Below are 27,892 nucleotides of genomic sequence, written 5' to 3'. Positions count from 1 at the left end.
ATCCCCATTAGGGCCTGGCCTACCACGGGGGCCGTTACAGTTCTTAGCGGGACCGCCTCCGGGTACCTGGTGGCGTAGTCCATGAGGACCAGGATGAAGCGGTGGCCCAGGGCGGTGTGGGGGTCCAGGGGCCCCACGATATCGATTCCGACCCGTTCGAACGGGGTGCTGACGGCTGGAAAGGGTTGGAGGGGGGCCTTGACCCGACCCCCGTCTTCCCGCTGGCTTGGCAGGTCTGGCAGGACCGGCAGTGGTTGTCCACGTCTCTCCGCATCCGAGGCCAGTAGAAGTGGGTCACCAAACGGCTGTACGTTTTGTCTTGCCCCAAGTGTCCGGCGAGGGGCACATCATGTGCCAGGTTGAGCAGGAACTCCCGGAAGCGGAGGGGGACCACCAACACTCGGCTGGCCCCGAGTTCTGCCACTTTCTGCTCACTGTATAGCAGGCCCTCGGTCCAGTAGACCCAGTGGGTGCCGGTCTGGTCCCCGTTGGTTTGGGCGGACGCTTGTTGGCGGACCCCTTCGAGAGTGGGGCAGGACTGCTGCTCTTGTTGGAACTGCTCCCGGGTGGGGCCCCCTTCGTGTCGCCATTGTGTCAGCTCTGGTAGGGCGCACGGGGAAGCCATCTCTTCGGGGGAGGATACACTAGGTCCAGGGTCAGTGTCCACCTCCCCCTCGCTGCTGGCGGGAGGTGGTGCGAGCCCCTCGGGCTGGGTGGCCCCGGAGGCCGAGGATGAGCGGGGGGCCCGGGCGGTCATGGACCGGGTGATGGCACAGGCCCAGTCAGATAGTCCCAGCTTCCAGAGGTGCTCTCGTCGCTCTACTTGAGCCCAGGGGGAACTCTCCAAGTCGTTCCCCAGGAGGCAGTCGACGGGGGCATCGTCGCGTACCGTCACCTTCAGCAGGCCCGTCACCCCTCCCCACTCGAAGGGGACCAGGGCCATCTGGCACAGGCTTTCGCTGTTGTCGGCCGTCCGGACGGGACACAGCACATTCGGTAGGATCTGTTCGGGGGTCACCAGGTGGCAGCGGACAGCGGTGACACTGGCGCCGGTGTCACGAAGGGCTTCGGCCCGTTGTCCATTGACCGTGACCGGCTGCCGGTACTTCTGGGTGTTGCTTGGGATGGGGGTGCAGGGTACCATTTCTCGGCTACCCAGGCAGACCAGGGACATGGCTGCCGGCTCCCATTCAGTGGTCCCTCGGTCGAGGGTCTCCTCTTCCTCTTCTCCCAGGGCGGCAGCCGCCAGCTGTCGAGGCGGGGGCCCGCCGGCCCCGTTTCTTCGGTTCAGGGGGCAGACCGGATCGCTGGCATAGTGTCCGGTTTGTTGGCAGCCGTAGCACGTTACTGGTGGCCGTGGTCCGGATCTGACCGGGGGCGCCCCCCTTCGGGCTAGGCTCAGGGAGAGTTGTTGCTGCGGTGGCCCTCGAGGGGGACTCCTGGGGGCCCCGGCGGGAGGGTCTCGGTTCCTGTTCGGCCCTCCTCCTCCACCGCGTTGGCGGGGGGGTCCGGTGGGGTTCCTCTGGTACTCCCCCATTGAGTTCCGGGGGACCCGGGAGTTGACCCATCGATCGGCCTCGACGGCGAGTTTTCGCGGGTCGGTCATTTTGCTGTCGAGGAGGTGCTGTCTCAGTTCCACGAAGCAATTGTTGGAGAGATGTTCCCACACGATGAGGTCGACCAGCTGCCCGTAGGTGGTTACTTTGCTACCTCTGATCCACCCTTCTAGGGCCCGACTGAAAAAGTCCACATATTCCACCCAGGTGGTGCCCGGGATTTTCTTGCAGTCTCTGAACCGCTGGCGGTACATTTCTGCGGTTAGCCCGTAGCGGGTGAGCAGAGCCTCCTTCATGTGATCGTAGGAGGTCATCACCTCCTCCGGCAGCTGGAGCAGTGTGTCTCGACCCTCACTCAGGAACCGCCCCCACAGGCCCGCGCCCCAGTCTTTTCGGGGCACCCGATGAGAGGTCATGGCCACCTCGTAGGCCTTGAACCATTGTTGGATGTCTTCATTCTTGTAGTACTCCTTGACGACCTCTTTCGGGATATGTACCTTGGTCTCGGCAGGCGGTAGAGTGTCTCTAGTACTGGGGGCGTTGGTCCCTCCGTTCTTGGCCTTGATTTCGAGCTCCTTGAGACTGCGCTTGTGCTCAAGGGTCAGTTTCTTTTCCTCCAACTCCCGGTGTCGCCTCTTCTCCTCTATCTCCTCTTGAAGCCGTAGCTGTTCTAGGGCCAGTTTCTTTTCCGCCAGCTGGAGTTCGCCGTCCAGCCGCAGTCGTGCGAGCTCTAGCTCGTGGTTCCGGACCTTCTCCCGCTCTCGTATTTCTTCTTCGGAGAGGTTGGTTTCTAGGCTCTTTCTTCCTCCTGTTGCCAGAGTCCGTGCGGTTGACGAGGTCTCAGTCAGGGGTAAGGGACCTTCTTCCTGGGGGGGGCCTGCCCCGGCCTCCAGCCATGTCCTCAGAGCTTTCTGCATGTCCTCTTTGGTACTTAGGCCGGTGGTTGCAATGCCTTTGTCTTTGCAGAACTGTTTTAACTCTTTGTGCGTATATTCTTCCAGCCGTTCGGGCTGGAACTCCATTGTCGCGTTGTTTTCCTGGCTGCTCATGATTACTGTACGTTTGGATGGGTAGCTAGTGGGTACTGGCTGGTACGTACTGCGTTCGGCTCGGATCCCGTCGCTGGCCACCAAATGTTGGAAGGTGGACCCCGAGGAGTCGGCGAGACCACCAAGGGGGGCCCTCACACTGTACGAAGTAGCCGAGCGCTGCCGAGAAGTCTCCTGAGAGATCCTTCTCCTATCACGTACTAGCACAGTAACACCACAACACAGGACTCAAGGAGGTTGTCTCAAGACAAGCAATTCTTTATCAGCAATAAAAAGGTTACGAGGTCAATATTTACACGAAGGGATCGAGGGATCCACCAAAAGTCTCAGTGTCTCTTTGGAAGGGTAGGGGTAGTGGGACAGTCCTCGGCAGGAGTGCGGTACGAGGGTACCTGGGGCCCAGTTCTTATCCTCAAGCTGGAGGACCTCCGGATCTCAGAGGGGTCGAGCCGCGACGGCGTCAGCAGGGCTCTGGCGGACAGTTCGTGGAGAGCCGCGATCCAATCAGCAGGGCTCTCAAGATGGTTTCTGCTCAGCTCGAGCCGCGACGTCGTCAGCAGGGCTCCGAGGGAGGTTTCAGCGAGGTTGGGCCGCGACAGCGTCAGCAGGGCTCCGATGTTCCAGGTGGCTTCAAAGTGTTCACAAGAAGGAGCCGCGACGCAGTCAGCAGGGCTCGTGATGGTTCCGACAAGAGTTCTTCTCCGTAGGGTCAGCCGCGATTCAATCAGCAGGGCTCTCGACTCCGGGATACAACTGCCGATCTGTGGCGGGGTCGCCCCAGATATAGGTCTGGAGCCCTTTGATGTCCGGACTAAGGCGCCCGGTGGGGGCGGAGAGGCCGGGTGGAGGTGGCCAGACGCCCAGCAGGAGAGGCGCCAGGCCCAAGGGAGTTGCAGGGCGATCACACCTCGAGAGGGGAGGACAGTTGGGGGTCCCATCAATACTGTCCTCCGCCGGGGGCGATGAATGGTTCCTGCGGCACCCCCTGGCCAGTTCGTGGTGCCTCGATGTCGGGGCTTCGCTGGGGTCGAGGCCGGGTTGAGCGGGGTCGCGCTGGCTGGTGCACAGAGTCACGTGGGTGCCAACAAGATGGCAGAGCCACGAGGGGTATGCGACCTCGTGCCGCTCAGGAGGAAGGGCCTCGGTGCAGTTCAGAAGGGTGGCCCGTGAAGGCCGGGGCGGGGAACGGGCACAATCCACGGGGGTAAGGACCATGCCACGAGGCCGGGTCCAACAACTCCCATAGAGATAGGGACCCTACACACGCGTGTACGGTCCGTATTACTATGGCGTACGCATAGGCCAGCACTCCCATAGTTATAGGGACCCTACACACGCCTGTAAAGTCCGTATTACTATGGTGTATGCATACGCCAGCACTCCCATAGTGATAGGGACCCTACACACACATGTACGGTCAGTATTACTATGGCGTACGCATACGCCAGCACTCTCATAGTGATAGGGACCCTACACACGCCTGTACGGTCCGTATTACTATGTCGTACGCATAGGCCAGCACTCCCATTGTGATAGGGACCGTACACACGCCCTCAGTGCGTATGTACGGTGCGTTTCACACCTGACAGTGGTGACAGGCGGCTCACAGACAGGAATAGAGCTGACATACTTGGCCAAGGCTGGACATCAAGGCATTGTCTGTGCAGTACTACATGTGTCGGGCACAGGTGTGTCAGGCTGTGATGTGGCACATTACTCCTGAGGTGTGAAGCAAATAAATGTATGATGAGCTGTGTACACATGTCATGTGTGATGGTGCACTATGTGCCACACATCCCCTTCACTCCTTTGACATGTGTGCATGTAGTACAGACTTGTTGAGCCATGCATCACTGGCATGGCACAGTCACCGACACCCGCAACTGTCCCCTGATGCCAGGTACACGGAATGTTACACCTGAGATGTGAATGCCCGCGTTGCACGCTGTAACTATGTCATGTGTGTGTCATGTGTTCCAATAGGTTTGCTGCAGGTGTTTGGTCAAATGCATCGGCAGTTGCTGCAACCAACATGTGTCTGTGTGTAGATGGGCATGGCACACTGTTACGCACACCAGCCCACATGTGTAATCCGACGTAAGGTGTGTATGTATGCATCGACACGGAGTTTAAAAACAAGGACATATCTGCATACTCTCAATGTATGTGTGATCAGTCTTGACATGTACTCCTTCATGGCAAGGTGTGTGGTCTGTCCTTTTTATATGACATGTGACCTGTGCCTCTAGTGTTCCGCAACCTGTCTGTATGATTAACATACTTATTCTGCACATATGCGGATGTCTGGCACTCCTGTGATGCGTCTGCCTGTTCACTCACACTGGCCCACTGCTAGTTTCATGCCATGCCATGTTGAGCTTGAGAATCCATGTTTGTGGCTGGCTCTTGGTAGGAGTGTCACCTGCCTGGCATACGTGTCCAGGAAATGTTGCACAGACCTGACTCTGTATGAAGCATATGTGTATAGCCTGTTGAACATGTGCTCAGTACATTGAAATTGGCGGTGTACTGTACTCACTCTTCGTTGTCCCTTTAAATTTACTGCAGGGCTCCGCCTCTCCCCAGACCAAGGCCAGACTTGGCTGCCCTGAGGGAACGTGACTGTATACGCCGCTACCGCTTCAGCCAACCGTTGATTGAGGACTTGACCGCCCGGCTGGAAGCACACCTCCAACCGCTACACAGGTATCCTACTGCACTGACACCCAAGATGAAGGTGATGGCAGCCCTACATTTCTTTGCCACGGGTACCTTTCAATATACCATTGCTCATGTCGGTGGCATGTCCCAAACCATGTTCAGCTGTGTTCTGCATGATTTTTTAGAGGCCATGTTGGATCACCTGGATGAGTTCATCAAATTCCCAAATCCTGAGCAGTTGACAGGTGTCAAGCCTGAGTTCTATGCCCTGGGAGGGATCCCCCATGTCATTGGGTCCATAGATGGAACACATGTGGCTTTGGTACCACCACAGGCACAGGAGGTAGCGTATAGGAACCGCAAGCATTACCACTCCATTAATGCCCTTGTGGTGTGTCTTGCCAACATGGTGATATCACATGTCTGTGTTCATTTTCCAGGATCAGCACACGATGCCTACATCATGAGGCGTAGCAGGGTGCCTGAAATGATGCTGCAGCTGCGCAACAAACGAGCATGTATTGTTGGTGGGTATACTCTGGCAGTCCTGTATTTAGCGTCATCTTCCTGTCTTACTGCTTCTCCTGACCCACTTTTGTCCATGATGTTTCCATGTAGGGGACGCTGGCTATCCCAACAAGCCATGGCTGATCACGCCTCTCCGCAACCCCAGCACGGCTGCCGAGCACCGCTACAACAACGCCATGGGCGGACCAGGCGAGTGATAGAGAGGACGTTTGGCCTCCTGAAGAGCCAATTCCGTTGCCTCCACAAAACCGGCGGCGCACTCCCATATGCACCGGTGAAGGTCTGCAAGATCTTCCTCGTGTGCTGCATGCTGCACAACATGGCAGTGGAGAAAGGTTTGCCACTCATCCTGGATCCGGATGAGCAGGAACATCCACCCCTGGAGGATGAAGGGCTTGGTGACGACGCAAGTGATGTGGAGGAGGAGGAGGCGGTGGAGGACATCCGTAGTCGGCTCATACGCGACTTCTTTGCTTAGTGGTGAGTTCCAGTGTCTGAGTGTGCACGCATTGGGCAGTGTGTGGCATGTGTTGCAATGTGTGTGTCCATCTGCATGTCTGCCAAGAGAGTCAGAGGTGTGTTTGGATGTGTCACTCGAGTGATGGTGCAATAGAAGAATGTTTTTCCAGAGTCATCATTGTCACCTAGCATGTTGACAACCTTATACGTGTCGAGTACATGCACATGCATGCGGATGTGCTTCTTTTGGCTGACTCCTTGTGTGTCTCTCATCCACAGGTACTTGCGCATGCTGTCTGCTGGTGGCATTGTTGTGCTCCTGCTATTCCTCATGAACACAGCAACATGTGCTGGATCAGCGTTACATGCACGAACAAGTTTGAAAATCTCCTTAGGGTAAGGGATGCAGCACAGCTTTTTGGGTGTGGTATTTGTTTGGAATGTGTGTGCACTGCTCCTGTTCATGTTTGGTTACTTTGCATACATGTAGAATCACCATGGGGCACATGACATGGAGCTGAATTCACCTGAATTGATGTTCAGACTTGGTGACAGTCATCTGTAATGGGATTGTGGATTGTGATGAAGCCATCAATGTGTGTAACACTGCCCTCGGAAACATACGGGTTGCAGCGGGTTGACATGGTGTGTGAATTCCCCATTAGTGGCTCAATGGTGTATAGCAGCCTCTCCGTGAGCAGCAGGGGGTGTTTAGCTGTAACCCGTCACTTGTGTACCAGTTCTATGGATTTTCAGCATCTGTGGTGCAAAGGGGGGGTGCCAGTGTCGGTCCCACATGTTCATCCACATGTCCTGTGTATGTGTTGACAGAGTTGCATTAGCATTCCGAAACACATGACTAATAAAGGTGTCCCTCTGCCTCCAAGGTGCCTCATCTCTGTCAATGGTGGTCTGTTGCCACTCTGCATGCGGGATGTCTGGCATAGTTATCAGAGATAGTGCATATGAGTCTATGTGTAGAGTAGCAAGATGCAAGCTGTTTGTCAGGGATTAGAATCTGTATTGTGCATGATGTCCATGGCTGTGTAGGTATTGTGGCATGTAAGTCTCCACGACGGCCACTGTGCTGCATGTGCATCCATTGTGTGTGTGTGTGTGCCATGTTGAACCAGACATTCCTTCCTTGACATATACCTTTTGCAAAGTTCCTTCCTGAGATCCTTGTCTTGTGTGCAACTTGTGGCATTGTTTTCTTGACATGGCGCATGCTGCTGCAGGCCCTGCAGCAAGGGCACCCAGTATCCACGCAAACGAGCTGGTGTTCATCATGGATTGCTTGCTGACATGTGCTATGCTGATCAGTAGCATCTGTGCCTCATGCTGCAGCACACTCTGCATTATGCACAAGATCCCCAGTTCCATCCACCTCAAGGTAAGAGAGACCATCCCCCAGGTCAACTACAACATCCGTGTCTAATCCTACCATGCACTCTACGGACATGTGCGTTACAACTCCCATGATACTTGTCCACATCCAGGGTGCATCTGCACAGCTCTGCTTCTACATCCGGCGACCAAGCCACATCAACGTCCAACAGAGATGGGGGGAATGGATCACTGCCAGCTGCAGGATGACCTTCTCAATCCACGCCCACACTCAGGATGCAGCCCACAACCCCAACACAACCTTGTGGCACTGTGATCCAAGACCCCATTGTGCCATCTCCATGCATCCAACCTTGGCCGGCCCACCATTCTCCACATCCACCTGACTCAAGCATGCAGGACATGGTTCTGCGACCTGTCTACACATACCTGGGAGTAGCACCCCAGGACACTCCACATGATCCCTGACCTCTGTGAATGACTGTTGCTCTTCTAAATAGGTCTGTAGGCACAGTTGTGCAGGCACCCCCTCAGCTGGTTGGGCCCATCACGGGTGAGTATGGTGCTCCATGTCTGTATTGGATGATACATTGTGACCCATGTGTGTCCTGTGCCAGACTCAGACCCCAGGGTATGGATGGTTGGAGTTATTTAAAATACTCTGGCATCGTTTGACTTTACAACACACACATGTAATGGAATAATGCAAAATGACGGCATCATCTCTTGAAAGTGGTGAATTTTATTTGTGGTGGGGTACGTGTTTGGGGGGGATGACAAGAGGTGCTTGCCGGGTGTGTAGAATCCAAAGTTCACTGGGGGAGTTGATATCCTTGCCATTGGAAGTCATCAGAGTCCATGCCACAGTCTTTGTCATCATTGGTCAGACAGTGACCAGCAAGTCCATGTGGCAGAGAATGTCATTTGCTGATGTGCTGCTGTTGGGACAGAGGGCCAGGTGCCAGGCCAGGTGACCTGGGAGATGGTGATGTTCCGCTGACTCTCACTGTCTTTTGCGTGGACGACCCACCTTCCTGCGGGGACCCTCAGAAGCAGGCCGTGACGATGCTTGTGATGCTCCGTCGGATGAATCCTCCTCCTCCTGATCCCTCCCTGTGGCTGGTGATGTTCTTCGCCTGGTGGCACAGGGAGGGTTGCCCATGTTTTCGGCAATCCAACGGAGTACACGGGTCATGTCCGTTTGCACCGCCACGAGCTCAGCCAGTCTTGCCTCCATCCGTCCTTGGTGTTGCTGTTGACTGGCATATTGCTCAGCCTGCACGTTCTTTATCTGGTTGAGGGCCTCCACGGCCTGGCTGATGCCCCTGGTGTCACGCCGGTATGCGTCCAGGATGTTGCGGATGTGTGACATTACCGGTTCCTGAGCCAACTGGTCAGGTTCACGCCCCCGCCGTCCTCCACTCCCACCACCCCTGCCCACTTGCACATGGCCTGCCGTTGTGGGCACATCGGGTCTCCCGGACCCCTGAGGGATGGCATTTGCGTTGTCGCCTGCCTCCTCCTGGGTGCCCGGAGCACCTTGTCCCTCCTGGGCAGCCTGGCTGTGTTGTCGTGTGCGGGCAGGGCTCCTGGGTGTCTCCTGGGATGTGGCAGGAATGGGGGTGGTGGTTGGCACAGTTGTACCTGACGCAGGTGCTGCAGGTGTTTGGACACCAGAGGGGCCAGGTTGGTCTGGGTCATCCACGGAGTGGTGAGAGTCGTCGCTGCCGGTGGGGTCCTCTTCATGCAGAGCCTGGTCCTGTGAGTCTTCCCCCCCCAGTGTTGGGGGGAGATCGACGACGTTGACCTGTGTGGGAGAGAGACAATGTTAATTGTGTTACATGCGACATCCATATTTCATTCATTTTGTGAGTTGGCACAGTTCCTCTGGGTAGTTGGATATGTCTTGCATTCCTCTCACAGTGTACCTATGTGTGACACAATCTTAGTTGATGCATCTTTTTGGAACACAGGCAGCAGTGTAGTGAGCGGGCGTAGCGAGCCATGCAGAGCCGCCTTACGTGTTGCACTGTACGTGGCCAAGTGGTGTTTTTTCCATGCTATTTGAGAATGCAGGTAGGTAACTTAAGCATTTGTGACAGGGTTCTGACAAACACAGTGGGTGGGTATACTGAGTGTAAGGTTAGGTTTGTGCCTGCTGCACGGATGTACTCATGCACGGATTGACACATGGCCCAGTGTTTCTCAAAGGAAAAAGGGGGGGTTAAGGCACTGCCAAACCTTGTCTACATGCACACAGTCCACCTGCTGACGAGCGGACATGGCCACACCACTCAAGGGTGATTTGGTCTCCCTCTGTCTCCCTCTCTCCCTCCCTCTGTCACCCTCCTCCCTCTGTCCGTCTCCCTCTGTTTCCCTTTCTCCCTCCCTCTGTCAGCCTCCTCCCTCTGTCCGTCTCCCTCTGTCTCCCTTTCTCCCTCCCTCTGTCAGCCTCCTCCCTCTGTCCATCTCCCTCTGTCTCCCTTTCTCCCTCCCTCTGTCACCCTCCTCCCTCTGTCCGTCTCCCTCTGTCTCCCTTTCTCCCTCCCTCTGTCACCCTCCTCCCTCTGTCCGTCTCCCTCTGTCTCCCTTTCTCCCTCCCTCTGTCACCCTCCTCCCTCCCTCTGTCTGTCTCCCTGTGTCCCCCTCTGTCTCCCTCCCTCTCTCTCACCCTCTCCCTCCCTCTGTGTGTCACCCTCTGTCACCTCAGCCCAGCTTCCTGAGCACACACAGTTTGCAGGTCTTTCAAAGGCCATTGGCTTGTTCATGTGGGTTTGTTTCTAATCACCGGGCACCCATTGGGCGGAGTGTCTGAGTTTGCGCTGCTGCTGTGGCGGTGTGTGCTGACACTCTTTCATAGTGTTGCATCTTCATTAGCTGCTGTTATGTGCAAATTGTGCCTTCATACCCATGTCATCCTGCAACGCGGCCACCATTTGCAGGCAACACAGTACTGTGTGGGGACACACTGTTTGTATGGCTGTGCCCTGGGCCATATGGGCTGAGGGCATTGTTGTGTGCTTCTGAGTTGCTCAATGTTAGTTTTGAGGCCCACCCTCCCGGCATCAGGGACATCCTGTCTTGTGTTGATGTTTTGTGTGGCCTGTGACTTGGCATGGCCTTGCTTGGTGCATGGGGCATGGAGGCGCTAGTGGCATGTGTGTGTTTTTGGAGTGTGGTTGTATCCGGTGCTGGCTTTGGGGGGGTTGCGTGCATGATTGGGATTTTGGTTGTGTATGGCGTTCCCCCCATGTGAGGTGAGTTGTTTGTGTACTCACCAGGGTCTCGGACTCCTTCTAGTCTGTGTACTCCCACCGGCGGCAGCGTGGCCATCACCTTCTCCTCCCAGGGATGGTATTGTACCCGTCTGCGGGGCGGCCCTCCTCCAGTGATGTTCCCCTGGTTGTGATCGTCCGTCATTTTGCATCGGACCATCCTCCGCAGATCGTACCACCTGGCTTGGCACTCATGCATGGTCCTTCTGGTGGCCCCAACAGCATTCACAGAATTGACAATCCTCTGCCACATGGCTGATTTTTCGGCTATGCTGGTCTGTCTGATTAATGTTCCGAAGAGCTGTGGCTCGACTCTGATGATTTCATCGACAAGGATCTCCAGCTCCTCCTTTGTGAACTTTGGATTCCTGTTAGTGGGCATGGTGTGGGGTGTGGGTGTGGATGGTTGTGGGGGTGTGGGTGTGGATGGTTGTGGGTGTGTGAGTGTGGTTGTGAGGGTGTGTGTGTGTGAATGTGATGAGGGGGTGTTTGTGATGATGGTTGTGTGAAGGAGTGCAAGTGTAAGGTGTATTGATGTATGTAGTATGGTGCAGTGCGTTGTCTCTGTGGTCTGGCAGTAGTGGATCTGTTGCAAAGGATCATGGTTTGTGTGTGTTGGGCCTTTTTATTGGTCCATTTGTAGGTGTGGCTGTGTTTGAACTTTGGGTGGGTGTGTTATAAGGAGTGGTTGTGTTTTGGGCCTCTGTTTGGCTGTTTGGCAGTTGCAGGTCAGTGTATAGGATGTATTTGGGCTTGTTGGACATGTTTTGTGGTGTTGTGCAAATCGAATTGACTCTCCTTGTGTTGTTTTGCTGTGTCCTGGTTCAGTACGACTGTTTTTGGCGTCTGTACGGTGCGTACATGGGCCATGTTGTTGTACAGTGCGGACCTTTGCTATGGCTTAGTACGACTCGTACATGCGTGAGGTTGGGTGAGGGTGCTGGTGTAGGGGCCTGCGGTAGGGTGCGTTCAGACACGGGCAGGGTGTTGGTCCACACCGTCCATTGGTGGTGGTGTTTCGCACCATACATACAGGGGGTGCTGGGTGTACGCTCCGTACATACACAGGTGGGGGTATGCTCAGAACATACACTGGTGGGGTGTTGGTACGCTCCATACATACACTGGTGGGGGTTCGGCGCGTACATACACGGGTGTGGGTACGCTCCGAACATACACGGGTAGGGGTACGCTCTGAACATACACTGGTAGGGTGGGGGTACGCTCCATACATACACTGGTGGGGGTACGCTCCGAACATACACGGGTGGGGGTACGCTCCGTACATACACAGGTGGGGGTACGCTCCGAACATACACGGGTGTGGGTACGCTCTGAACATACACGGGTGGGGGTACGCTCCGAACATACACGGGTGTTGGTACGCTCCATACATACACTGGTGGGGGTTCGGCGCGTACATACACGGGTGTGGGTACGCTCCATACATGCACGGGTGGGGGTACGCTCCGAACATACACTGGTGGGGGTTCGGCGCATACTTCCGCAGACGGGGGGCGTTTGGCGCGTACATACGGGGGCTGGGGGGGTGTTTGGCGCGTACATACGAGGGCTGGGGGGGTGTTCTGCGCGTACATACGGGGTCTGGGTGGGGTGTTCGGCGCGTATGCGGGCACATGTCTCCATGGTTGCTATAGGAGTTTGCTCCGTACAGTGTTTTTTCCATACGGTTGTGCATTCGGACGGACGGGAAGGAACGTATTTGCGCGCTCGGACTTCAGTTTTCAGATTCGTACGTAAAATGTCCGGGGACGTGTCGGACACCTTTTCCGACCCGAGGACGTGTCGGGGATTTTACCCAATGCGATTCGTATGGACTTTTTAACATACGAATCGTACTTGCCAGTTTGTACGGGACTTGTACGATTCGGACGGTAAAAAATCCAGATACGAGTCGTACAGGGAATATTTTTACCGGATCGGAATCGACACCATAGTTGGTCAAAATATCGAATTTTTTAAATGTCTTAAAAGTAATGTAAAATTAATGAAATAATAAATATAATTAACTAAAACATACTTAAAAATACTTAAATAACTTTAAAATTAATAAATAATTAATGTAAGTAAAAAAAATAATTTTTTAATACATATATATTAACGTAATATTAATTAAAAACTATTCAATATTTTTAGCGTAGGATAGCGGGCGGGTAAAATGTACTATTACCACTCTAGTAAGTGTAACAGTAGGGAAAGCGTTGGATAGCGGGAGGGTAAAAATTACTATTCCCACTCCAGAGAGTGCAACAGTAGGGAAAGCATTGGATAGCGGGAGGGTAAAAATTACTATTCCCACTCCAGAGAGTGCAACAGTAGGGAAAGCATTGGATAGCGTACGGGTAAAATGTACTATTCCCACTCCACAGAGTGCAACAGCAGGGAAAGCGTTGGATAGCGGGAGGGTAAAATGAACTATTCCCACTCCACTGAGTGCAACAGTAGGGAAAGCATTGGATTGCGTAGGGGTAAAAATTACTATTCCCACTCCAAAGAGTGCAACAGTAGGGAAAGCATTGGATAGCATAGGGGTAAAAATTACTATTCCCACTCCAGAGAGTGCAACAGTAGGGAAAGCATTGGATAGCGTACGGGTAAAATGTACTAATCCCACTCCACAGAGTGCAACAGCAGGGAAAGCGTTGGATAGCGTATGGGTAAAAATTACTATGCCCACTCCACAGAGTGCAACAGTAGGGAAAGCGTTGGATTGCGTAGGGGTAAAAATTACTATTCCCACTCCAAAGAGTGCAACAGTAGGGAAAGCATTGGATAGCATAGGGGTCAAAATTACTATTCCCACTCCAGAGAGTGCAACAGTAGGGAAAGCGTTAGATAGCGGGAGGGTAAAATTTACTATTCCCACTCCAGTGAGTGCAATAGTAGGGAAAGCGTTGGATAGCATAGGGGTAAAAATTACTATTCCGACTCCAAAGAGTACAACAGTAAGGAAAGCGTTAGATAGCGCAGGGGTAAAAATTACCATTCCCACTCCAGTGAGTGCAATAGTAAGGAAACCGTTGGATAGCGTAGGGGTAAAGATTACTATTCCCACTCCAGAGAGTGCAACAGTAGGGAAAGCGTTGGATAGCGTGAGGGTAAAATGTACTATTCCCACTCCAGTGTGTGCAACAGTAGGGAAAAAAGTCAGATGACGTAGGGGTAAAAATTACTATTCCCACTCCAAAGAGTGCAACAGTAGGGAAAGCAATGGATAGCGTAGAGGTAAAAATTACTATTCCCACTCCAGAGAGTGCAACAGTAGGGAAAGTGTTGGATAGCGGGAGGGTAAAATTTACTATTCCCACTCCAGTGAGTGCAACAGTAGGGAAAAAGTCAGATGACGTAGGGGTAAAAATTACTATTCCCACTCCACAGAGTGCAACAGTAGGGAAAGCGTTGGATTGCGTAGGGGTAAAGATTACTATTCCCACTCCAAAGAGTGCAACAGTAGGGAAAGTGTTGGATAGCGGGAGGGTAAAATTTACTATTCCCACTCCAAAGAGTGCAACAGTAGGGAAAGCATTGGATAGCATAGGGGTCAAAATTACTATTCCCACTCCAGAGAGTGCAACAGTAGGGAAAGCGTTGGATAGCGGGAGGGTAAAATTTACTATTCCCACTCCAGTGAGTGCAATAGTAGGGAAAGCGTTGGATAGCATAGGGGTAAAAATTACTATTCCAACTCCAAAGAGTGCAACAGTAAGGAAAGCGTTAGATAGCGCAGGGGTAAAAATTACTATTCCCACTCCAGTGAGTGCAATAGTAAGGAAACCGTTGGATAGCGTAGGGGTAAAGATTACTATTCCCACTCCAGAGAGTGCAACAGTAGGGAAAGCGTTGGATAGCGGGAGGGTAAAATGTACTATTCCCACTCCAGTGAGTGCAATAGTAGGGAAAGCGTTGGATAGCATAGGGGTAAAAATTACTATTCCGACTCCAAAGAGTGCAACAGTAAGGAAAGCGTTAGATAGCGCAGGGGTAAAAATTACTATTCCCACTCCAGTGAGTGCAATAGTAAGGAAACCGTTGGATAGCGTAGGGGTAAAGATTACTATTCCCACTCCAGAGAGTGCAACAGTAGGGAAAGCGTTGGATAGCGTGAGGGTAAAATGTACTATTCCCACTCCAGTGAGTGCAACAGTAGGGAAAAAAGTCAGATGACGTAGGGGTAAAAATTACTATTCCCACTCCAAAGAGTGCAACAGTAGGGAAAGCATTGGATAGCGTAGAGGTAAAAATTACTATTCCCACTCCAGAGAGTGCAACAGTAGGGAAAGTGTTGGATAGCGGGAGGGTAAAATTTACTATTCCCACTCCAGTGAGTGCAACATTAGGGAAAAAGTCAGATGACGTAGGGGTAAAAATTACTATTCCCACTCCAAAGAGTGCAACAGTAGGGAAAGCGTTGGATTGCGTAGGGGTAAAGATTACTATTCCCACTCCAAAGAGTGCAACAGTAGGGAAAGTGTTGGATAGCGGGAGGGTAAAATTTACTATTCCCACTCCAGTGAGTGCAACAGTAGGGAAAAAGTCAGATGACGTAGGGGTAAAAATTACTATTCCCACTCCACAGAGTGCAACAGTAGGGAAAGCGTTGGATTGTGTAGGGGTAAAGATTACTATTCCCACTCCAAAGAGTGCAACAGTAGGGAAAGCATTGGATAGCATAGGGGTAAAAATTACTATTCCCACTCCAGAGAGTGCAACAATAGGGAAAGCGTTGGATAGCGGGAGGGTAAAATTTACTATTCCCACTCCAGTGAGTGCAATAGTAGGGAAAGCGTTGGATAGCGTAGGGGTAACAATTACTATTCCCACTCCAAAGAGTGCAACAGTAAGGAAAGCGTTGGATAGCACAGGGGTAAAAATTACTATTCCAACTCCAGTGAGTGTAATAGTAAGGAAACCGTTGGATAGCGTAGGGGTAAAAATTACTATTCCCACTCCAGAGAGTGCAACAGTAGGGAAAGCGTTGGATAGCGTGAGGGTAAAATGTACTATTCCCACTCCAGTGAGTGCAACAGTAGGGAAAAAGTCAGATGACGTAGGGGTAAAAATTACTATTCCCACTCCAAAGAGTGCAACAGTAGGAAAAGCATTGGATAGCGTAGGGTTAAAAATTACTATTCCCACTCCAGAGAGTGCAACAGTAGGGAAAGTGTTGGATAGCGGGAGGGTAAAATTTACTATTCCCACTCCAGTGAGTGCAACAGTAGGGAAAGCGTTGGATAGCGAGAGGGTAAAATGTACTATTCCCACTCCAGTGAGTGCAATAGTAGGGAAAGCGTTGGATAGCATAGGGGTAAAAATTACTATTCCCACTCCAGTGAGTGCAATAGTAGGGAAAGCGTTGGATAGCATACGGGTAAAAATTACTATTCCCACTCCAGTGAGTGCAATAGTAGGGAAAGCGTTGGATAGCATAGGGGTAAAAATTATGAAATGAATTATTAATACCAATAAAAAATTGTATTAAAATTAATTACCAATCACAAAATCTATAACAATTAATTAATTATAAATACCAATAAATATTTGTTTTAATTAACTACCTATTGATAATTAATTAACAACCAATTAATTTTCAATACCAAAAATTAATAAATACAAATACTACCAATTAATATTTAATTAATAATAAATTAATGATCAATATACAAAAATAATTTCAATAATTAATTATTTACAATTGCATTACTTCCCACCATATTCCCCTATAAACCCACAACCCGCTACAAATAATAAATTAATACAATTAACCTAATTATCAATTAAAAAAATAATACCAATTAAATACCAATCAATACAAATTAATTACCAATTAATAATTAATTAACAACCAATTAATTTTCAATAACAAAAATTAATAAATAATAAAAAATACCAATTAATAATTAACAGTAAATTAATTATCAATACACAAAAATATTTTCAATAATGACTTCATTATAATTAAATTACTTCCCAGCATATTACCCTGTAAACCCACAACCAGCTCCGAATAATTAATTAATACAATTAATATAATTATCAATTAACCAATTAATACAAATTAATAAAAAATAATTACCAATTTTTTAAATTGTATTACTAATTAATAATTAATTACAATACATTAATTATCAACACCAATTAATAATTACTTAATAACAATTAAATTACTTCCCACCCTATTCCCCTATAAACCCACAACCCGCTACAGAATTAAAACGCAAAATTACATTAAAAATAATTAATAATTCCAAAAAATTATTATTTAATGTACTATAATAAAATTACTTCCCACCCTAATCCCCTATAAACCCACAACCCGCTACGGAATTAAATTGCACAAAAATTAAATAACATAAAATTCATTACTTTAAAATTATTCAAACATATATTCCAAAATTAATACATACTTTTAACACATATACTAATACTTAAAACACTATCAAAAAATCGATATTTTTACCAACTATATTATGACTGTCGATATTACTTACTTCTTTATTATTCAAATCGATATTTCTTATCTGATTTTCGATATTCTTCACTATATTTTGGTAATTCGATATTCTGTCCATTCTATATTAAAAACTCAATATTCTGTCCAGTCGATATTTTTTTTCTCGATATTATGACTGTTTACCGCTGATGAACATAACTAAATGCTATCATGATTGTTAAACTTATTTGACAGTATGTTAATGATTGTATTGTTTATTGCAGATTGCATAAATCGACAAGTAGATTGTTAGATCAACCCAAAATTCTGTTGAAACCTACATAGTCTGTAGGTAAGAATTATTGGAGGCTTTTGGTTACAAGTTTATGATAACTATAAGAAGATACTGCCTCACAGATATACACATGGTTTATCTTCTGTGTTTTGTACTTAGGAGTCTAGTAGAAAACTCAAGCCACTATCCAGTTACATTCATGTTTATTGTATCCTGTGAATACTCAAGCCCCCAGAAGCCCTGGTCCCCTTAAAAGAAGACCGCTGGAATCTTCTTGTTTCTCTTCTCTTGTCATCCCAACCCCTTTTCCCCCCTGAGACTACCGGACTGATCCTAAGTTATATCTTGGTATCACGCTGCTAGTTTCTAGAGGGATTGGGGATCTGTCCTCACATCGTCATCAAGGTGAAACAATCTGGAGCACAGGTGAGTGCCTCGTAACAATACCTGTCAGCTTGATGCACATGCCGTTGACATCTAGAACAAGCGTTTATCAAGAGTTAAAATATTTCATGTGTCCATGTCACATGCTAAGCGCAACTAAAGCATAGATGCAGACTTTTGTGGTTATTTGATGACTAACCTCAACCCTGGTCATGACCTACCCTGACTGAGCCAACCCACTAACATCATGTAGGCCAGGCCCATCCTACTTGGAACATGATGTGAGGTACCATGACACAAAACACGCCATTTTAACCTTCTGAAGGGTAAACTACCTATGCATTACTGTCCAGACACCTTTACTGCCAGGCCCATTGCACTGATGCATTTGGTCCATAGAGGGAAAAACCACAGTAGACACAACATTCTAAGACTAAGGTCACAATGTAAGGGCTGGTATATGTGACACTGAAGGCTACCTCACTTGAGGTTGTGTGGAGATGCGGATTACGTATTTGAATATCCTTGCAAGTAATAATACGTTTGTGTTGTTGGTACTGCCATCACAGGACACCCCTTTTGCCATATGTGGCAAGGTGAAAAGGATGACAATCATCATACCATTGTATGTGTAGCATGATAGGGAATATACTTGCCAAGTATGTCACATTTTTTAATCCATCCAGAAGTAACCCACTATCTACACTGTTCATGTCTCAGATGTTCAATAGGCCTCTACAGCGGAAGCAACACTATTAGAAAAGGGTTAACAAACGTTTAACAGACACACATTGACACTGTGGGTCAATGGAAAGAGGTATCATGTCAGGGGATCACCTTGGTCACCATGCCTCATATCATCCATGAAACATCTATCAGGGCTACTAGTGGTACAGATACTTCTCTCTGGGAACATCCATGGTCCAGCAGGCCAGCAGGGACATTACTCTGTGCATCAGTTCTCCTGCGACAGCCAAACCTTGCTCTCTGCAGGCTGTGGCTGCTAATCCCACATGACCCTCACATGTCCATCAATTCAATACGGAAAAGTGAAACTTTTGCCCATTTCTTATGTGAACATACATTTGTGTGGCACTCTGAAGGGTTCTGTGAGGTATAGCTACCTCCCAGACAACTGTTTTACAAAGTGATCTGTGGGATGGTATACTTGGCTAAAATCATCCTCAAATGCGTATAACAGTCTACAGTAATGGTTCATGGTGTGAAGCCTATACATAACAATACACATATACCATGATGTCATTTGAAAACTAATTGTAGCTACTATGAACTTGAGCCTTGCATAGAGATATGCATGTAACACACATAGAAATCACCCTTATCACACAATACAGTGGTGGCCTTCTCTCCACAAAGTCTAGGGCCCCAAACTCCATCACCTGTGTGCCCTATGGAGGTGTCACACAATGTACGCAATCAACATAATGCTCAGAGGCACATTGTAGTCTATGGGAAAAGAAAGGAATCAGTGAAATGGAAATGATTAGATTCTGAGTCCAAATGATATGCCTCTATCCATGTTGCTGTCTGTTAGCACAAGCAAGGGGTTCCGTCACAAGAGTGAATAGCAGTGGCGACAGGGGACATCCCTGCCTCATGCCATATGCTATGTTGAAGGGGTCAGATGTCAACCCATTGACCTGGGTAGTGTTGCCTAAGGGCAATCGGATTAGGTGGGTGAAACGGGCAGGGAATCCCATGTGGTGAAGGACTGCCATCAGGCATCCCCACTCTACAGAATCAAAAGCTTTGTTTGCATCTAGCAGGACAGCTGCTGCCTCCTGCATTGGGTCAATTTTACATAGCATTGGAAAGAGGGTACGGAGGTTGTGCAAAGTTGACAGACTGGGTATGAACCCTGCCTGATCCAGGAGGACCTGATTTGGGAGAAGAGCAAGGATTCTGTTAGCGGCATTATGGCAAATATTTTGGAGGCGGTATTTATGAGTGCAAGTGGGTGATAAGAGTCTGGGTACTGTGGATCCTTGCCAGGCTTTAGCAAGGTAGTAATGTTGGCATTCTGAAAGGAAGGTTGAAGTGTGCCTCTTTCCCAGACCTCCGCATACACACATTGAGGTCTGGGTGCCAAGATATCAGCATAGATTTTAAAGAATTCATCTGTGAAACCATAGCCTCCAGGGGCTTTGCTCGTATGCAGGCTAAAAAGTGCCTCCACAATTTCTACCATCGTGATGGATTCTTCCAAATAAGGCACTGTGGTCATCCTGTCAAAATAAGCAGCATAATCCTCTGCACAGAGTGAGTGAAGGGTGGAATAAAGATGGGTATGATAGTTTACAAGTTCTTGTAGCATCACCTCCAAGTTATCTTTGAAGTTGCCATTATCACCCTGCAGCTGAGTCAACTGTATGGAAGCATTGCCTCATTGCTCAAAACGAGCCAGCGCACATCCCGGCCGGTCAGTCTTGCCATATGCTCCCTTTCGGCCTTCTCTTTAAACACTGCAAGCTTATTGCAAATGTTTGCTAAGACAGTTGTCAAAGGGCATGGCTTTTCTGACTCTACAGAACTTGCAGATCATTCTCCAAAGCATTTGGGCAATTACAAGTGACTGTGTGTATACCATGTTGTTTAGCAATACTTATCCCTCAGATATACCCATTGAATGCATCCCAGATTAGTCCTGGGGATTTAACAGAGACCTCATTGTGGAAGAAAAAGGCCAGAATCTCTTCACGGACTTCCACAGTGAACTCAGCATCAGTGAATGATAGGGAGTGGAGGCCACATGTGAAAGTACAACACCGGGGGTCAGGTACTGTGATGGTAAAACAGCACTGGCAAATGATCGGAGTATGTGCATGGAAGATGACTGACATGTAACTCAGCCCCAGATGTTTTGATTACCCAGCCAGTAGTCTAGTCGTGCCCATGTGCCACACACTGTGGAAATATGGGTGCCCTCCTGCAGATTTGCATGTGTTTCTCTCCATAGATCTAGAAGGCCATGAGTGGTCATAATGTCTTATGACGCTTTAGCAGCAGCATTAAATGTATGTGTGAGTGGGTGAAAGCTGTTTAAATCACGGTCTAACTGAATTAAAGTCTCCACCCCAGAGTATCAACCAAGAGGATAGTAAGTCACCTCAATCCCAAACCTGAAGAATAAAGTCAGGATCATCATTATTGGACCTGTAAGTGTTGATAATGGTGAAGCTTTGTGAGGCAATGTGTGCTTTTATAATATTGTATCTCTCCTAGGGGGCAACCTCCTCAATGTGGACAAAAAGGGCAGTCTGTGGTGCACCAGAACAGCCGTCCCTCATGCATAGGAGGAATAGCAAGAGAGGGACCTCTACCCTATTCAGCGGGTGGCGAATATCGGTAACCTCTGGGGGCCCAAGTGAGTCTCCAGTAGGAGTACCACGTTAACTTTATGTCTGTCTAGGTTTCCTAGTATTTCACAAGCCTTATGAGGATTGCTTGCACCCTGAATGTTCCAGGAGAGAAAAGTCACTTAAGTGTTGAAGGTAGTGCCAGGAGTCATGGACATAACCCTCATGAGCTAGTGGCATTGAACTCCAACACAAAATGGTACAGTGGCTAAAGCAAGAAAGGGACATCATCTCTTATTTGGAAAGTATTGTCAGAGCCCTATTTGAGTAACAGGAGTTCTGTCAAATCACATGGGAAGACCAATCTTTTGGAAGAGGAACACTCATACACAGTTTGTGTCATGCTTTTTTTAGGCAGCCTCTCCCCACCCTGGTAGGACAGTGTCACCTGGGTAGACTTTACTAACTGATGAACGCAAAAGAAGGATGGAGTTCTTAGATAAAGTATAACTGGACAGATAGCGGGATGCAGATAAGTTAAAAATACCTTGGGGTATCGGGGACCTCTGGTATGCCTAAAAACAAAATGAGATGGCAAGTGAGGACAAGGGCTCAATCCATATCCCTAAGCCAACACGTTTCTGCCCCATCGCTAGCCTACACAGGTCATGGCCTTTCTTCAGAGTTAGAGATCCCTAGTGAACTGGCCTATTAGTCAAAGAACAAAAGTTAGTGAAACCAAGACACCCAGGTAAGTCCTACCTGGACATAAGTATATCACACCTATAACATTGAAAATGAAATAGGGCAAAGGGTTTAAAATACTGATTGGAAATCATAGCCTTGGCATACAGAGACAGTCTTGGCTCAGTGTGAGAACACAAGTGACACTGCACAGCAAGCCACTCAAAGACACACATGATAAGTGGTCACACGCACATACAGCAAAGGAGCACACACGCATGATATACAAACTCATGATTAACACTGGTCTGTTCCTCTGTCCTCTTTAGTCTCACACTAGTACAGTGTAATGGGAGGCTTTCATGATGGTGCACGATGGGTCTCCCTCCAACAAGGGACCTGTGGTCCACTACCCCCAGTCTGACGGTAAGTAACCCTGCACTCTTGCTGTGGATGAACACAAGTCACATGCATTCCCAGAGGGAGTCATGACTAATACAAACAAATGTAACAATACATTCAATCTGAGATTTTATAACCACACATGTTCATGCTTTGTATGAGTGCTTCATAACAGGTTTCTTTTGCAATGCTCTGTCATGGTGTGGGTAGTTATGCAGCCAGCTCGCTGGTGGTAGTAGGGGCCATGAAGGAACTCTCCATACTGTGCACTTCAGACATTGGTGGCAGTGGACCCCATAAACAGGCTGAGAACACTTAGAATGCAGCCCATGGCCACCTCCTACTACATATGTCCAGTGAGGTTAATTCAAGGGTGCGGTATTCAAATTACACCCATGCCAATGATAGGGATAAAGTACAATTACTGTATTAAAGCATGCACCAATCATGCTAAACTCACAGCATCACCATTAATATTGAAGCCAATGCAAGGGTGCCAACTCTAGGACCACAACCACCATGTGATAAAAAGGGCCCGCTGAGCTCCTTCAGACCATCATGTCTGCAAATCCGTAATGAGAGCACTGCTGCCCAGCTGCTGGTAAGGCTGTAGGAAGGGGCTGGTCATTTCCATCACCCCAGGGGCAGCAGAGCCTCATTAGAACATGTAAACAGATGTCAGGGGCTCAGGTGAAACGTAGTTCCCGTGCCCCAAGGCAGGGATGCTTAGCACATAGATAGTATTGCACTCTACCAGATATACCGGTAGTTATCAACAGGTTGTGTAACCTGCAGGGGTCAAAAGCAGAGCAGGGTGGATGTTTTGCTGCAAACTGCCACGTACAAAGGTATTTAGTGAAAGGTAGAGTGCAGCCTGTAAGTAAAAATAATAATACATTTTAAACATGTGATTAGCATGGTGCCAGAGTCATACTAGATACTAAGCGGATAATGTTAACATAAAGCATTGTAATAAATGTTAGAGTCATGCAAGCATCAGTGTCCCTATTTACACCTCTATGGAAAAGGGTTTTTTATACATATATGTAGTAGATAAAGCAGTAATGAGCTGTGCGGCAGGGTAATTGGGTACAGAAGGCAATTGTATTCCCATTTGTGCCTATTTGCATGATGCAGCAGGACAACAAATCACGTGTGTGTGTGTGTGTGTGTGTGTACATATATCCACACAATGCTATCCATTAATTGACCTATAGGTTTTAAGGGGATTAAAAGCAAAAAGAGTTAATGCACCCCCATGGTATATCATTGTTTAGTCTATGCAGGTCTGTATGGAGCCTTTAGTAAGGGTGGGCGGTGTGAAATTCTGCAGAGTTGCATAAAAATTCTGTGGAAAACCAGCTCTGCAAGCAGGTGGAGCTGCTCCACTTGAACTCCCATCATGTCAAGCACTGACCCAGAATCTCCAATGCGCGCTATGGCAGAAACAAACCTGTTTGCTGTTTCTTCAGTGATGAAGCAGATTCACCTAACAATCGCCTCCCTGGTCAGGCTACTTCCTCCAGCGATATGGACTGGTACTGCCTAAGTCCCCCTTTTACTCTAGACCCAAGACCGCCCTTGGATGTGGACTCCCTCCTTCCTCCAAGGTAAGCACTTCAAACCACAGTCTTTGGATTTGGGGTAGTAAACCCCGGTCGTATTTATTACAAAATTAAAAAACCATTAAACTTATTATTTACATTATGTATAATTACGCAGAAAGTCCAGTTACATTGATAGGTACAAGATGTTACTTGGCTAACCTTAACGTTTTTCTAGTACATAGCCATTCCTACCATAATCTAAAACATGATATCATTTACTTTCTGTGTATCCCTGCTAGAGCCTACGGCAAGGTCAGTGACTGGCAGCCCCAGATCCCGGTAACTACAAAGACTCCACTGGAGTAAGATTGCGTAGGGGGTCCTGCTTATCGGACGGATATCTCCCTTGGGCCCGCCCTATGCCCTGAGGCTTGACTCCATAAAGGGGCGCTGCAATTCTACATCCTTGCACCCTGATGCGCATGCGTGTGCGGGGGTGGCTGACCAGCCTACTGGAAGAGTGACTCCCTACCCCCGCACCCTTTCAGCCTACCGACCGTCTGTAACTGCCCCTGGAGGTCCATGGTGCTAGTGGCTAAGGGCCGAAAACTATGCTTACCAATCATGACCCTACCGCCTGACCAGGGAAACACATACTAAAATACGACAATATTACCTGCAAACAAAAAACACCATATGCTGACACTTTTATTACAAATTATCAGAACATAAAAACACAACTTCACATTAAACATTACCTGTAAATGAAAACGTATACTGACGATTATATTTTACACAATACCAAAGCATCAACAACACAACTTTTCTATAACCATTTTACTAAAATACCTGCCACGAAAATTTAAGAAAACAAAGCAAAAAACACCTATGACAGTAACACCCATGTGAACTGCCTGCCTTAGGGGATGGTGGGTGGGGAAAAGCTAGTTAAGGGTCGCTGGTAGCCCGGACCCTGTGGAGGATGCTGGTGGCTGGGGGGGTTGAGAAAACAAGAGACTGTTCTCGCTCCCCCAGCCCCTTTTAAGGGGTGTACTGGCCCTGAACCGGAAACCCTCAAGTACTTCCAGTTCACGCCCCTACCGGCCACTATCATTGGCCGCCCAGGGGAGTTGGGGCGCCACTTCACTAGTGCGCGCGGTGACCCCCCCACCTCCTCTGAGCCGAGGGACCGGCACGACCTCCATAATGGTGGCGCGCTCGTGTCCAAGGTCCGCCTTGCCCATATGGCCTGATACTGCCTAAGTCCCCATTTTACTCTAGACCCAAGTCCGCCCTTGGATGTGGACTCCCTCCATCCTCCAAGGCAAGCACTTCAAACCACACTCTTTGGATTTGGGGTAGTAAACCCCGGCTGCATTTATTACAAAATAAAAAACCCAATAAACTTATTATTTACATTATGGTGCCGATCACGATCCGGCAAAAACCGGGTACGAACCGTCGGAGGGAGCATAATCTCCGTCCGACGCGTACCCGGTCGTCAATTTTTACAAACAAGGAATTACGATTCGCACGGGTACACCATTACCGTACGAATCGTAAAAAAGCCCGACCGACCAGAAAAAACCTACCAATGCGATCCGGAAAAGCGCCGACCTGACGTCGGGACGCTCGCAGCCAGCCATTCACGACCCAGGAATTACGATTCGCACCGACGTCACCCCGCACGGTGAATATTTTGCGGCAGCCAAAAACTGCCGGGAAATCAGGACGACGCGAACAAGGACCACCAGTACGCGACGGACAGACGACGACGCGAACAAGGAGGACCAGTACGCGACGGACACACAGGACGACGCGACCAAGGAGGACCCGTACGCGACAGGACGACGCGATCAAGGAGGACCCGTACGCGACAGGACGACGCGATCAAGGAGTACCAGTACGCGACGGACAGACATGGACCCGAACCTACGAGTCATCCCTGCCCTCATAGCAGTCCACCTCCTCTACAGGTTACGACGCAGACACCGCAGAAGGTCAGAATAACTAAGGGAGGGGGGAAAGTGGGGTGGGGTGGGGGTGGCACGACCAGGGCAGGCCACAAAACAACCACATAAGTCACACACCACACATGGCCTGGACATACCTGACTCCCATGCCCTGGTCACCACGAGGGGGTGGGGGCGTGTCCTGATAAGCCAGTGACCACCACAACGGAAGTCCGTCACCACGCGAACCGGCAACACAACCAGACAGGTACGTCCCGTACCCACGCCTGAAGAGCGTGGGTACGAGTCGTACCACGCCCACACACACGTCACCCCAACAATGGCGGGACGGATCGTACCCACGTGGCAAAGGCCTGGGTACGGCCCGCACAAGCATCACATAGCGTGGGGACGGATATGTACGGACCCTACCCCCACCCCGTATGCATGGAGCGTACCCCCACCCCAACAGTGTAAGTACGACCTGTACCCCCACCCGCGTATGCATGGAGCGTACCCCCCATGCCAACAGTGGAAGTACGACCCGTACCCTCACCCGCGTATGCAAGGATCGTACCCCCCACCCCAACAGTGTAAGTACGACCCGTACCCCCACCCGCGTATGCAAGGAGCGTACCCCCCACCCCAACAGTGTAAGCACGACCCGTACCCTCACCCGCGTATGCAAGGATCGTACCCCCACCCCAACAGTGTAAGTACGACCCGTACCCTCACCCGCGTATGCAAGGAGCGTACCCCCCACCCCAACAGTGTAAGTACGACCCGTACCCCCACCCGCGGACCCACGGACCGTACCCCCACCCCAACAGTGTAAGTACGACCCGTACCCCCACCCGCGTATGCAAGGAGCGTACCCCCACCCCAACAGTGTAAGTACGACCCGTACCCCCACCCGCGGACTCACGGACCGTACCCCCCCCCCAACAGTGTAAGTACGACCCGTACCCCCACCCGCGTATGCAAGGAGCGTACCCCCACCCCAACAGTGTAAGTACGACCCGTACCCTCACCCGCGTATGCAAGGAGCGTACCCCCCCACCCCAACAGTGTAAGTATGACCCGTACCCCCACCCGCGGACTCACGGACCGTACCCTCCATGCCAACAGTGTAAGTACGACTCGAACCCTCACCCGCATATGCAAGGAGCGTACCCCCCACCCCAACAGTGTAAGTACGACCCGTACCCCCACCCGCGGACTCACGGACCGTACCCCCACCACACCAGTGTAACTAGACTCGTACCCTCACCTCGAATGCATGGAGCGCACCCCCACCGTGTATGTTCCAAGCATACATATCCAGAAATAGGAGGTGTGTGTGCAGAGTCCACCCAGCAGTGCCCAGAGGCAGGAGGGGTGTGTGCCTATCACTCCCAGCAGTGCCCTGAGACAGGAGGGGTGTGTGCCTATCACTCCCAGTAGTGCCCAGAGACAGGAGGGGTGTGTGCCTATCACTCCCAGCAGTGCCCAGAGACAGGAGGGGTGTGTGCAGAGTCCTCCCAGCAGTGCCCAGAGACAGGAGGGGTGGGTGTGGAGTCCTCCCAGCAGTGCCCAGAGACAGGAGGGGTGGGTGCAGAGTCCTCCCAGCAGTGCCCAGAGACAGGAGGGGTGTGTGCAGAGTCCTCCCAGCAGTGCCCAGAGACAGGAGGGGTGGGTGTGGAGTCCTCCCAGCAGTGCCCAGACACAGGAGGGGTGGGTGCAGAGTCCTCCCAGCAGTGCCCAGAGACAGGAGGGGTGGGTGTGGAGTCCTCCCAGCAGTGCCCAGACACAGGAGGGGTGGGTGCAGAGTCCTCCCAGCAGTGCCCAGAGACAGGAGGGGTGGGTGTAGAGTCCTCCCAGCAGTGCCCAGACACAGGAGGGGTGTGTGCAGAGTCCTCCCAGCAGTGCCCAGACACAGGAGGGGTGGGTGTGGAGTCCTCCCAGCAGTGCCCAGACACAGGAGGGGTGGGTGCAGAGTCCTCCCA

Source organism: Triturus cristatus, chromosome 2_1 (genome assembly GCF_964204655.1).
Source record: "Triturus cristatus chromosome 2_1, aTriCri1.1, whole genome shotgun sequence".
NCBI classification, from domain to species: Eukaryota; Metazoa; Chordata; class Amphibia; order Caudata; family Salamandridae; genus Triturus; species Triturus cristatus.
This window is presented reverse-complemented; position numbering follows the sequence as displayed.